This window comes from Ailuropoda melanoleuca, chromosome 2 (assembly GCF_002007445.2).
Source record: "Ailuropoda melanoleuca isolate Jingjing chromosome 2, ASM200744v2, whole genome shotgun sequence".
Classification (NCBI taxonomy): Eukaryota; Metazoa; Chordata; class Mammalia; order Carnivora; family Ursidae; genus Ailuropoda; species Ailuropoda melanoleuca.
Genome location: NC_048219.1, coordinates 59,282,131 through 59,294,998, shown reverse-complemented (window position 1 = coordinate 59,294,998; position 12,868 = coordinate 59,282,131). Strand labels below are relative to the sequence as shown.

At 36.6% G+C, this 12,868-nt stretch overlaps 1 long non-coding RNA gene across 4 annotated transcripts in view; it reads right to left on the bottom strand.

Moving 5' to 3' along the window:
- LOC105236942 overlaps positions 1 to 12,868 on the bottom strand; it is a 34,777-nt gene that overhangs the window by 16,812 nt on the left and 5,097 nt on the right. For 3 of the 4 annotated variants that reach the window (XR_002142359.2, XR_004623298.1, XR_002142358.2), the window contains exons 1-3: positions 8,574 to 8,999; positions 5,749 to 5,873; positions 2,811 to 3,097 (exon numbers count right to left, since the gene is read on the bottom strand). This is a non-coding gene — a long non-coding RNA (uncharacterized LOC105236942). Of the gene's footprint in view, positions 1 to 2,810; positions 3,098 to 5,748; positions 5,874 to 8,573; positions 9,000 to 12,868 lie in introns of those variants that run through there. The other variant, XR_004623297.1, reaches the window with a different exon arrangement.

The following is a 12,868-nucleotide window of genomic DNA, read 5'->3' as shown; positions in this document are numbered from 1 at the left end:
TAGTGATCTCTCTCAACATCAGACCTTCATTTCTAATGCTGGTCAGGCAACATATAATGAGGCTGAGTACTCCCTATTTGGACAAAGCAGCAATTTTTTTTAATACTTTTGATAGCATAAAACTTATCTGTGAAGAAAAGTCTTTGAATCTTGTTTCCCTTTGAAATTGGCTGTTCACAGAAATAGGACAAACAATCCTAAAATTTGTGTGGAACCACAAAAGACTCCAACTGAAGCAATCTTGAGAAAGAAGAACAAAGTTGAAGGTATCACACTCCCTGATTTTAACCTGCATTACAAAGCTACAGTAATCAAAACAGTATGGTTTCGGCATAAAAACAGGCACAAAGATCAATGGAACAGAGAGCCCAGAAATAAATGCATGCATATATGTCACGCATATATATCATTTTATGACAAAGGAGCCAAGAATATACAACGGGGAAAGGACAGTTTTTTCAGTAAATGGTGTTGGGAGAACTGGATGGTTACAGACAAAAATAAAACTAGACCACTATCTTACATCATACTCAAAAATAAACTCAACATGGATTATAAAGACTTGAATGTAAGACCTGAAACCATAAAACTCCTAGAAGAAAATATAGATGGTGAGCTCCTTGACATTAGTCGGGGCAATTATTTTTTTGGATTTTACACCAAAAGCAAAGGCAACAAAAGCAAAAATAAGCAAGTGGAGACTACAGCAAACTAAGAAGCTCTGAATAGCAAAGGAAACTCATCAACAAAAAGGCCACCTACTAAATGGGAGAAAATATTTGCAAACCATATATCTGATAAGGCATTAATATCCAAAACATATAATGAACTCAAACAACTCAATCAAAAAATGCAGAGTACCCAAACAGACATTTTTTCTGAAGAAGACAAACAGATGGCCACTAGGTATGTGAAAAAAATGTTCAACGTCACTCATCCTCAGGGAGATGCAAATCAAAACCACAATGACATTATCACCTTATATCTATTAGAATGGTAACTGTGGAAAAGTCGAATAACAAGTGTTGGCAAAGATGTGGAGAAAAGGGAATCATCGTGCACTGTTGGTGGGAATGCAAACTGGTGAAGTCACTATGGAAAACAGTATGGAGGTTCCTCAAAAAATTAAAAATGGGATTATCATATAATCCAGCAATTCTACTTCTGGGTATTTATCTGAAGAAAACAAAAACAAGACATCTGCACCCAACGTTGATTTCAGCACTATTTACAATAGCCAATAAATGGAAGCAACTTCAGTGTCCATCAATGGATGAATGGATAAAGAAAAAAATATATGCAATGGAATATACACACATACAAAATGGAATATTATTCAGTCATAAAAAGAAGGAAATAATGCCATTTGTGACAACATGGATGGACCTTTGAGAGTGTTAAGTGAAATAAGTCAGAGAAAGACAAATGCTGTATGATCTCAATTATATGTGGAATCTGAAAAACAAAACAAAACATCAAGCTCATAGATAGGACAGATTGGTGGTTGCAGAGGTGGGGAGGGATGGGGTAGGTGAAATGGGTGAAGGTGGTCAAAAGTTACAAACTTCCAGTTATAAAATAAATAAGTCACGGGGATATAATGCACAGCATGGTGACTATAGTTAATACTACCGTGTTGCATATTTGAAAGTTGCTGAGACAAGTATATCTTAAAAGTTCTTATCACAAGAAAACAAGTTTTTGTAGCTAGGTATGATGACAGAGCTTAATCAGACTTACTGTGGCGATCATTTTGCAATATATAAAAATGCTGAATCATCACATTGTACACTTGAAACAAATATATGTCAATGATACCTCAATTAAAAAAGAAAGAAAATTCGCTGAATATAATAAAAAGAGTTGGTTTGTTTGGGGGGAGTATAAATTTACGACTAAAATTTAATTCATTTACAGATCAAATAGTAAAGCACTAAACTCTTTAGATTTCTTTTACCAGTCTATGCAAGTTTCTAGAACAGAGGAAGTAGACTTTAGTTAAGAAGAGAAAGTTTGGGGTGCCTAGCTAGCTGGCTTAGTTCGAAGAACATCATGGTTCTTGAACTCCAAGTTGTGAGTTTGAGCCCCATGGTGGGCATAGAGATTACTTAAAGTAACTAACTAACTAACTATAAAAAAGGGAGAGAGAGAAAGTTCAAACTCTTACTATAAAGATGGTTCTGAAAATATTTCAGAAGAAAAAATGAGCTGGTTTGGAAAAAGCCCACATTGTATTGTATGAGTGCTCTGAAATAAAGATGGATTGGATTCTTTTCTTTTGAATGCCTTTAGCTTAAAACTGAAGAGACAGTTTGGAATTCTGAAAGAAAAACAAGTTGGGGCAGGAGGATGGGGGGAAATAAAGGCAATTTTAGGATGATTTAAGTAAGTCTTAATCAATCTGTAGAATACAGTGTAATTATTAAAACGTGTGAATTTAATCACTGAGAAAATATTTTAGATAACATTCCAAAGAGAAATAGAATGAAAATTTATAGCCCAAATGAAGGGTTTGTAAGTTAATGAAGAACCAGCTTGTTAGAGGAATAAACATTACTGAGGGAAGAAGCTCTCACTAAATCTCCCAGAGCCGAATTTTTTCATTTCTGAGATGGAGCTGAACTCGATAATAATAATCACTAATACTTCATGGCAACTAGTGTGAATTGGCTTGTCCAACTTTTAACCTCCTTCTAGAATGCTTTCTTGAACAGGAGGCTAGAAGCAAAAAATACACCCTTCCAAAAAAGGAAAAAAATCCCCAAATACCAGATTTCTTTGAAGCTAAAATTTTAGATATAAGTTCTTACCAATCAGATGCACCCCCATGACACTTGAATTTGGAAAGGAGTCCAGTGCGGGAGAACACATGGCATCCACTCTGTTGGTGTATTTTGTAGGTAAAGCAGCTGCCAGAGTCTCTGAGCAACTGCCATGTTGTGGCATCAACAGCAACTCCTTGGCCCAACCGTGGGGCTGTGGCTGTTCTTCCTAGTTCAGTCTGGAGTCGGCTTCCTCGGTCTTCCCAATGATTCTCTCAGCCATTTAACAGCTGGAACTAGATCCTTTCTGGAGGGAGCTCTGTTTTCTGCAAGTCCTAGGAAGTAGGGGGGCCAAGGCCATTCAAGAGTGTTACTATCATGGAAGTTCCAGCGCCTCTCACTGAGCAGGAACTATCATGACTTCCATCTTACAGATGAGAAAACTGAGGTACAGTAAACTGCTCAGGACCTACACTTTGATTCATCACTCTACATGCCTTCCCAAACTAGACAATTCCAATGAGTGATTTCAAATCTGTAGTTCTGACTCTAATAGTCTGGATCCTAGGATTGAATTGTGATATAAAACTATGAATGAATGACTGGAGGAAATTTCAGAACCTAACATTACCAGAAACATCCCAGATTATTTCAGACATGGGACAGCTTAAACATGATACCAGCAGGTGGTGGTCTTGGGGCCATGAGTTTTTCTTTTCAGAGGCTATGTGGCAGGTAGGCCAGCATGTAGTGCAGGCTCTTGGTGGCTCTTCATGTCTGGAGTAGGAGTGGACACATGGGTTTGTGTGGTCACTGTAGGCAACCATTTAAAAGCAAAAGGTCTCTTCCTTTCCCATGAAGAATTAGTCTTTTTAGTACCAATAAGCTCTTGGACAGTGTGTTCACAGATGAACGAAGAGAGAGGACAGATGTGAATCCTTTCTGTTTTCTAGAAAGGAAGAATAAGGGAGCTCCCGTGGTTGACAGCCTGGAAGTTTACACTTAATTGCAGTTTTATAATTGTCCCCCCCCTTTTTTTCCCCAAACAAAAAGTATTTATTGAACAATCAGATCCTCTGAGTATGTTATGTTTGCCAGGTGTAGGGGTTCACTTGTGGAATTTTTTTTCTTCTGAATTCCTTTATTCCCATTCATTCACTTACTTGTTAAGTATGGAGAGCATAAGAGCATGAATCTTGCTAACAGACGGGATTTGAGTCCTGGCTCTCCTAACTAAATGTGTGCTTTGCACAAGTTAACTCTCTCAAGCCTCTGGTTCCTTATTTCAAATATGAGAATACTTACAGTGCTTTTTCATGGGATTGCTATGAAGATCCAGTATTATCACACAGAATACTTCATTTTAAAAATGAAGGTTATTACTTAATATAGGCTATATTAGTATTTATTAAACACCTATGGTGTCAGCCACAGTGCTGTGCACTTGGCATCTAAGATGAATAAACGTGTCTGGAGAAAAGAGATATATAAATAAATAAATTCAATGGGGTGCCTGAGTGGTTCAGTTGGTTAAGTGTCTGACTCTTAATTTAGGCTCAGGTCGTGATTTCAGGGTCGTGAGATCAAGCCCTGAGTTGGGCTCTGCGTTCAGCATGGAGTCTGCTTGAGATTCTCTCTCTTGCCCTCTTCCCCTCCCCCCACTCATGCATACTCTCTAAATAAATAAATAAATAAATCCTTAAAAAAATAAATGAATGCAAAAAAGTATGATGAGTCTTTACAGGTTATGGTGGGGGGCACAAATGAGGATTTGATTAATTCTATTTAGGGCAAGATTGATCAGAAAAAGATTAATGTTTTACTTTAGCAAAATCTGGAAGATGATTAGCATTTAAGGTCATTGGGTGTAGTTCCATCTCTGGGATGAGAGAAGATGGATATTATGAACCCTGGAGGCCTAGACTGCATGGATCCTGTGGGAGTTACAAACATGTTGGCAACCCTCTTCACTGGCTCCTTCCTATCCACATGTGAACACATTGCAATCACTTCTATGTCCCAATCTTCTCAATCCCTGGCACTTTCTTGACATTCATAGCCAAACTTCTTAAAAGATTCCCTCCCCTCCCCACCATAAAACATTGACGGCTAATTTCAATCCTGGACACATCAGTAGGACTACTCTCATCATGGTCTCGATAATATCTGTACTGCTAAAGCAGGTAGAAACATCTTAGACCTCATCTTAACTGATTAATATTTGATATTTTTGTCCATTTTCTCCTCTTTGAAACACTCCTTCCCTTGGCTTCCATGATAGCACTTTATTTGCCTTCCTACCTCTGGCTACTACTTTCAGTTCCATGTGGAGTGTTCCTCTTCTACTCATCCCTTTTGTCCTGGATTGGTCCTTTTATCTACACCACCTTGGATGACCTCATCTACTACTGTGATTTTAGCTACCATCCAATGATGCTTACATCTCCAGCCCAGTTCCCTTCCTGTACTCTAGACTCGGACATCTCAACATGGGTAATTACAAAACTAATTACAGAATACATATATATTGTTTTAATTTATCTAAGGTGTTATTAATTAACTATGCTAGAAATAACTTCCAGTTTAAGACAGTCATGCCCACTGTAATTCAGACTGCTCTTTTCTTCACAGGCATCATTTCAAAGGTCTCCAACATGGAGTATCATCTCAAATGACAACTTTTAAAAGGCCATGATAGAATATTCTTATTTTACTGATAAGGATAACATATAACATTTTTCACCTTGAATAACAAAAGCAACATTAAATAATTCCAAAATATACACTTTATGATAGCATCAAACAAACTCAAACACTCTCATGAAAATAAAAGGTGCCTGATAAGTATCCTTCAATCCTCCCTTAACTTACTTGGATTTTTCCCAGGTCAGGCTTGAATTTTCATTAAAAAAATTTAAGATAGCAAGCAGTATATGACAACTAAATGCTATATAAAATCATTCTATTTTAGTTGATCTGAAATTACCTCCTTTTTCAGTTCCACATCTAACTCATTCGTTCGGCAAATACTATACACCAACCAATAGTATCTGGAAGTATTTTGCATGCTGGGGACATAGTGTTGAACAAGGCAAGGCCTGTGCTCTCATTCTAGATGGAAAAACAAATACATAAATAAATGAGAAAAAAAATTGGATTATTATAAGTACAAACAACTAAAACATGATAGTGACTGAATATATAGTTACTTTTAAATAAGTGATAGGAAAAGGACTCTCTGAGATGTTTTTAAAAGCTTTTTATTATGAAAACTTTCAAACATACTCAAAACAGAGAGAATACTATAATATTCCTCTGCTACCCATCACCTAGCTTAGTCAATTAGTAACATTACGCAATTCTTGTTTTATCTACTCTCTTACCATTTTTTTTCAAAAGTATTTTAAAGCAAATTCCAGAAATCTTATCATTTCATCCATAAAGAGTTCAGTATCTACTGAGAGGGAATTTCAAAAAAACATATAACCTTGAGGTGCCTGGCTGGTTCAGTCAACGGAACGTGTGATTCTTGATCTCTGGGCTCATGTTGGGGGTAGAGTTTAAACAATCAAACCCCCCCCAAAACCCCACAGAGCCACAGTTAGCATACCCAACTAAACTATCATGTGATATGCAGTCTCATGGCTACTCATTTGGTCTCAAAATTATATACTTTTTTATCCAAATTAGGATCAAAGTTCATACATTGTTGCTAAGATTCATATTTCAATAGGAGCTGCAAAAAGATAATTTCCAAATCCTGAATTTGTTTCTTCATTCATTGGCAAAGACTCTTCTATACAAAAAAAGAACTCTCCCTGTATCAGTATTTGGTTACCCTGAAATATAAAATGGTACAGGAAAGACAGATGGATGCTTGATTCTTTTGGTACATTTTCAGGGTAATAAATTGGAGCCTTTATCAATCTGAAGAGGTGACATTAAAGCTGAAATCTGAATGTCAAAACATAGCCATGCAAGAATTAGGAGAAACAGCATTTCAGGAACAGAGAACAGTTAGGGGAAAAGCCCTAAGTTAGGAAAGATCTTAGCGTGTTTACAGCCTAAAAAGGAAGTCATTTTGGCAAGAGGGGAGTGAAACGGCCAGTGTTAAATGAGGCAAGATTGAGAGGTAGTTTGGACCACATCATGCCTTGTAAAGGCCCAAACCACCTCATGCTTTTGCAGCCAGGGTAAAAGGACTGACATTTTATAATGAATGGGGTGAGAAATCAGTGGAGGGTTTGCATTTTTAAAAGAGAACTTTGCTGTATGGGGCAGTAGACTATAGGTAGACAAAATGAAAGCTGAGAGACCAGATGTTAAGAGGCCTAGGGGCAAGATGATAACAGCTTGAACTAGAGCGGTAATAGAACAAAAGTAGGAAGGGGGAGTCAACACTCCGTGTTAACCATCTTAAATTTGATCTGTCTCCAGGCCATCCATGCCTAAATGTGAAAAAGTCACATAGGCAACTGGACATATATTCCTCAATTTCCTGGAAGACTTGGGACTAGAAGTATGATTTCTGAGTTAGTGAGATATGAATTGTATTTCAAGTCTTCAGGCTAGATGACTGTATCAACAAAAAAGGGAAGGGGCTGAGAACAGAGCCCTGGGTTACATGAGCATCTATAAACCAGAAGAACGTACAGTGGTTATGCAGAGAATGCACAGATACTGCACCTAGTATGTCCTCCCTCCTTAGAAAGTAATAGAACACATGCATATATATGCACCAACTAAGAAGTTTTCTGCTTGTGTATGTTCATGATTAGGAAATACACAATGTTGACTGTTTGAAGGGAGAAGGGATATTTTACAAATTATTCCACATAATTAGTATTACCTTAAAAATACCAAAGGCGTATTTAATTTACATAAATGTAAGTATACCTACTTGGTATGCATAGGCACACAAGAGAGATAACTTAAAGTTTATAACTCATTTTGCTTAAGTCTATTCTTGCTCGCTCTATCTATCTATCTATCTATCTATCTATCTATCTATCTATCTATCTATATTATTCTATCTGTTAATGATTCTCTCTTTCAGAGTGAGCATAAGAGAGCCAAGCTTACAGTCCCTTGGCTGGCCTCCATTTTGCATGCCTTTCACAGTGTGTACATCTCACTGTACTAAGTGATTCTAGTACTTAAATACTTGAGATTTATCTACATGTCAATAAACATATGCACACACACATTTTGGGGGGGGATGTACAACACAGTTCCTAAATGCAAGCCCATCACTTAAACCTATGCTCAATTTGAAAAACAGCAATGTATTCCAATGCTGGAGGACAAACTGACTCCTTTGACAGAGACATTATTTGTCTCCCATGGATAAAGAAATAGGGCTACAACAACATCAGCAAGCAATCAAAATTAGAATGAGAAAAACATCAGGCAAGAAATAAAAAAGGCATCCAAATTGGAAAGGAACAGGTAAAATTGTTATTTGCAGATAATAGGATCTTGTATAAAGAAAATGCTAAGGGCTCAACCAAAAAACTGTTGGAACTAATCAATGAATTCAGTAAGGTTGCAGGATAAAATCAACATACAGAAATCAGCTGCATTTCTTATACATTAATAATGAAAGATCTGAAATGAGGAAAAACATCCCATTCACAATAGCATCAAGGACAATAAAATATTTAGGAACTAATTTAATAAAGGAAGTGGAAGATCTTTGCAATGAAAACTATAACACTTTGATGAAAGAAATTGAGGGAGACATATACAAATGGAAAGATATCCTGTGTTCATGGATTGAAAGAATTATTGATGTTAAAATGTCCACATTACCTAAAGCCATCTACAGATTCAATGCAATCCCTATCAATTTCCAGTGGCATATTTCACAGAAATAACAATCTTGGGGCGCCTAGCTGGCTCAGTCAGTAGAGCATGCGACTCTTGATCTCAGGGTTGTGAGTTCAAGCCCCACACTGGGTGTTGAGCCTACATTGAAAAAAAAAAAGAAAAAGAAAAAAGAAAAAAAAAAGAAATAACAATCCTAAAATTTGTATGGAACCACAAAAGACCTGAAAAAGCCAAAGTAATCCTGAGAATGAACAAAACCAGAGGTGTCACTCTTTCTGATCTCAAACTATAGCTGACCCTTGAACCATGCAGGGTTAGGGGTGCTGACCCCTGTGTGGTCGAAAATCCACACATAATTTTTTTTTAAGATTTTATTTATTTATCTGACAGAGAGAGAGACAGCCAGAGAGAGAGGGAACACAAGCAGGGGGAGTGGGAGAGGAAGAAGCAGGCTCCCAGCAGAGGAGACTGATGTGGGGCTCGATCCCACAATGCCAGGATCAGGCCCTGAGCCGAAGGCAGATGCTTAACTGCTGTGCCACCCAGGCACCCCATAAAATCCACACATAATTTTTGACTTCCCTCAAACTTTACTACTAACTTACTGTTGGCTGGAAGCCTTGCTGATAACATAGACAGTTGATTAACATATATTGTGTATGTTGTATGTATTATATAGTGTATTCTTACAATAAAACAGAGAAAAGAAAATGTTAAGAAAATCATAAGAGAAAATAAATTTATAGAATTGTTCTGTGTTTATTGAAAAAAATCTGTATATTAAGTGCCCACACAGTTCAAATCAGCGTTGTTCAAGGGTCAACTGTATACTACTACAAAGCTACAGTAAGTAATTAAAATAGTACGGTACTAGCACGAAAAACAAACACACACCACAAAGACCGATGGAACAGAATGGAGAGTCCAGGAATAAACCTGTGCACTTGTGGTCAACTACTATTTGGCAAAGGAAACCAAGAACACTCAACAGGGAGAGCCTCTTTAATAAATGGTATTAAGAAAACTGGACAACCACATGCAGAAAAGTGAAATTGGACTCTTATCCTACACCACTCACAAAAATTGACTCGAACTGGATTAAAGACTAAAAACATAAGATCTGATACAGCAAAACTTCTAGAAGAAAATGTAGGGAAGAAGCTCCTTGACGTTGGTCTCTGGGCAATTAGTTTTTAGATATGACACCAAAGCACAAACAACAAATCAAAAATCAACAAGTGGGCCTATGTCAAATTAAGGTTTCTATGCAGCAGAAGAAATAAAAGGTAACCTACAGAATGAGAAGAAATATTTGCAAACCGTATATTAGATATATGGTAGATATATTAGACTTATATCTAATATATACATTAGATATATTTATATAAAAGCCATGTATTAGATATTCAATTAAAAATGGGCAGAGTAACTAAATAGACATTTTTTCTAAAGACAAACATATGGCCAACAGACATGTGAAAAGATGCTCAACATCACTCATCAGGAAAATGCATATCAAAACCACAGTGAGATATCACTCACACCTAGAATGGCTATCATAAAGACAAGAGATAACAAATGTTGGCAAGGATATGGAGAAAGGGGAGCCCCTGTGCACTGTTGGTGGGAATGTAAATTGGTTCAGCCATTATGAGAGTGTTTAAGTTTCTTAAAAAATTAAAGATAGAAATACCATATGATCTAACCATTCCATTCCTTGGTACTGTTGGAAAGAAAAACAGAGGCCCCAAATGGAGATACTTAATGCTAGGCCAAGTCACCAAACTGGAGCTTAATAACTACCCTAATTGCAGGGGCGCCTGGGTGGCACAGCGGTTGAGCGTCTGCCTTCAGCTCAGGGCGTGATCCCGGCGTTCCGGGATCGAGCCCCACGTCAGGCTCCTCTGCTGGGAGCCTGCTTCTTCCTCTCCCACTCCCCCTGCTTGTGTTCCCTCTCTCACTGACTGTCTCTATCTCTGTCAAATAAATCAATAAAATCTTTAAAAAAAAAAAAAAAGAAAGAAAAATAACTACCCTAATTGCAGTTTCAACCTCCTTCAGAAATGTAGTCTTAGTCAACCAGTCAGGAATATTCTGGTCAGCACCAATAAGCTGATCTGTCACAGGGGCCCTCTCCATCTCCCAAAAGAAGATGAGGTAACCCATCGAATAAGATCTGACTGTCCCCAAAGTAAGGGGACCTCACCCAAAATAATCCTTTTTTTCTGTTTAGGACTTTCTTGCCCTGCCTTTAAAAACCTCTCCTTTTCTACAGCCCTTCATTGCTCCCCCCTACTTTGAGAATGCTGCCTGATTCACGAATTGATTAATAAAACCAATTAGATCTTTAAAATATACCTGATTGGATTTTCGTCACTTAAGTCCATATCCAATGGAAATGAAAACAGGGTATCAAAGAGATATATCACCCCTCGTTTATTGCAACATTACAATGGTCAAGATACGAAAATAATCTTAACTGTCCATCAATGGATGAAGATGTAGTATGTATATCTATTTATATATCTATATCTAATCTATCTACCTACCTATGTATGTATGTATCTATCTATCTATACACAGTGGAGTATTACTCAGCCATGAGAAAGAAGGAAACCTGCCATTTGGAACAACACAGATGACCTTAAAGTCATTTGTTAAGTGCAAGGTATTTGCTAGTGGTACAGTGGTAATCATATTGCGATATATAAATATCAAAACATTGTACATTTTAAACTTACATGATGCTATGTCAATTATGTCTCAGTAAAAATAAATTTAAAAAAGGAAAACTGTCAAGCTATGGCATCAAATGATCCAGTATGCCATAATGTGATGAGCTAAGCTTGTTACAAGACTTTGAGGAAGGTAAAAAATATATTAAACTTGTGGTTAGAAGACACAAACAGCAAATGTGTGCCTGTGGTTGGAAAATGAAATTTCAAACTTCCCACATTCTGATAAGAGGCCAGTCAAAATTGGCTGTACTTTAATAAGTTAAATAATTTTCAAGGAAAATTACGATTACATGCATTCTTGCTTTGCTTAATTTTTAAGTGTTGATTACAAAATTCAACTAAACTTTAGCTGTAAGATTTGTATATCGTGAGCTACTTCAAATGCTGCTGAATTAAGTGTTACTGTATATCTCTTTCGGCACCGACTGCTTCACAAAAGAAGGAACCTGTTTNACTGTATATCTCTTTCGGCACCGACTGCTTCACAAAAGAAGGAACATGTTCTTAGAGTGAGCAATGACTAAAAACATGAGTACCTTAGTTTGATTATCCCCTTTATGACTTTAACTCTCTTGCTGACTTCAGCAAGAATAACTATTTATGTACTTTTCAAGCAGATCACATATAATGGATAGGTAATAAGTTTTGTCTATTTCCTGGACTTTCCCTTACTATGTGAATAGCTTTGCCTCCTTGTGACTTAATATTATCAGCAGGCTGAAATCCTTAGTCTCATTTTTATTGCTTTAGCAACAAACTGCTACAAGAAAACAATTTCCACATAAACACGTTTTGTGTTTGGATTGTAGATATTATCAAAGTGATTTTTTAAAAANCTTTAGCAACAAACTGCTACAAGAAAACAATTTCCACATAAACACGTTTTGTGTTTGGATTGTAGATATTATTATCAAAGTGATTTTTTAAAACNCGTTTTGTGTTTGGATTGTAGATATTATCAAAGTGATTTTTTAAAAATCTGATCTTTTAAAATTCACTGACACTTTTATACCCAGATCAGAAGCATCAGTAGTACCTGAGAACTTATTAGAAATATAATTTCTCAGCCCCAACTCCCCACTGTATTCTACCATTACCATATTCTTCTGCCTCCCCATCAGATAATCACTATTTCAATTTTTGACATTCCCTTGCTTAAGAAAACAACACGTTTTATCACCTTTATATTTGGTTTGGCTTAGTGTTTAACTTTTAAAAATAGTATCATGATGCACAGTTTCTTCTTTTTTAGCTTCTTTCATAGTTTGTTTCATATTGTTCTTTTTAGCTGCTTTTCATTGCTCTATAATATTTCGTGGTTTAAACATACACCACATATATTATAAAATATAAAGCATTTTATTAAACCATTCTCTTCCATTAATGAGCATCTGGGTTGTTTCCAGTTTTTGGTATTACAGACAGTGCTATGAGCATTCTTGTTCATGACTCTTGTACATATGTATAAAGAATTCCTTTAGGATATAGTACTTAGGTGGAATTGCTAGGTAACAAAGTATGTAAACACCCAACTTTACA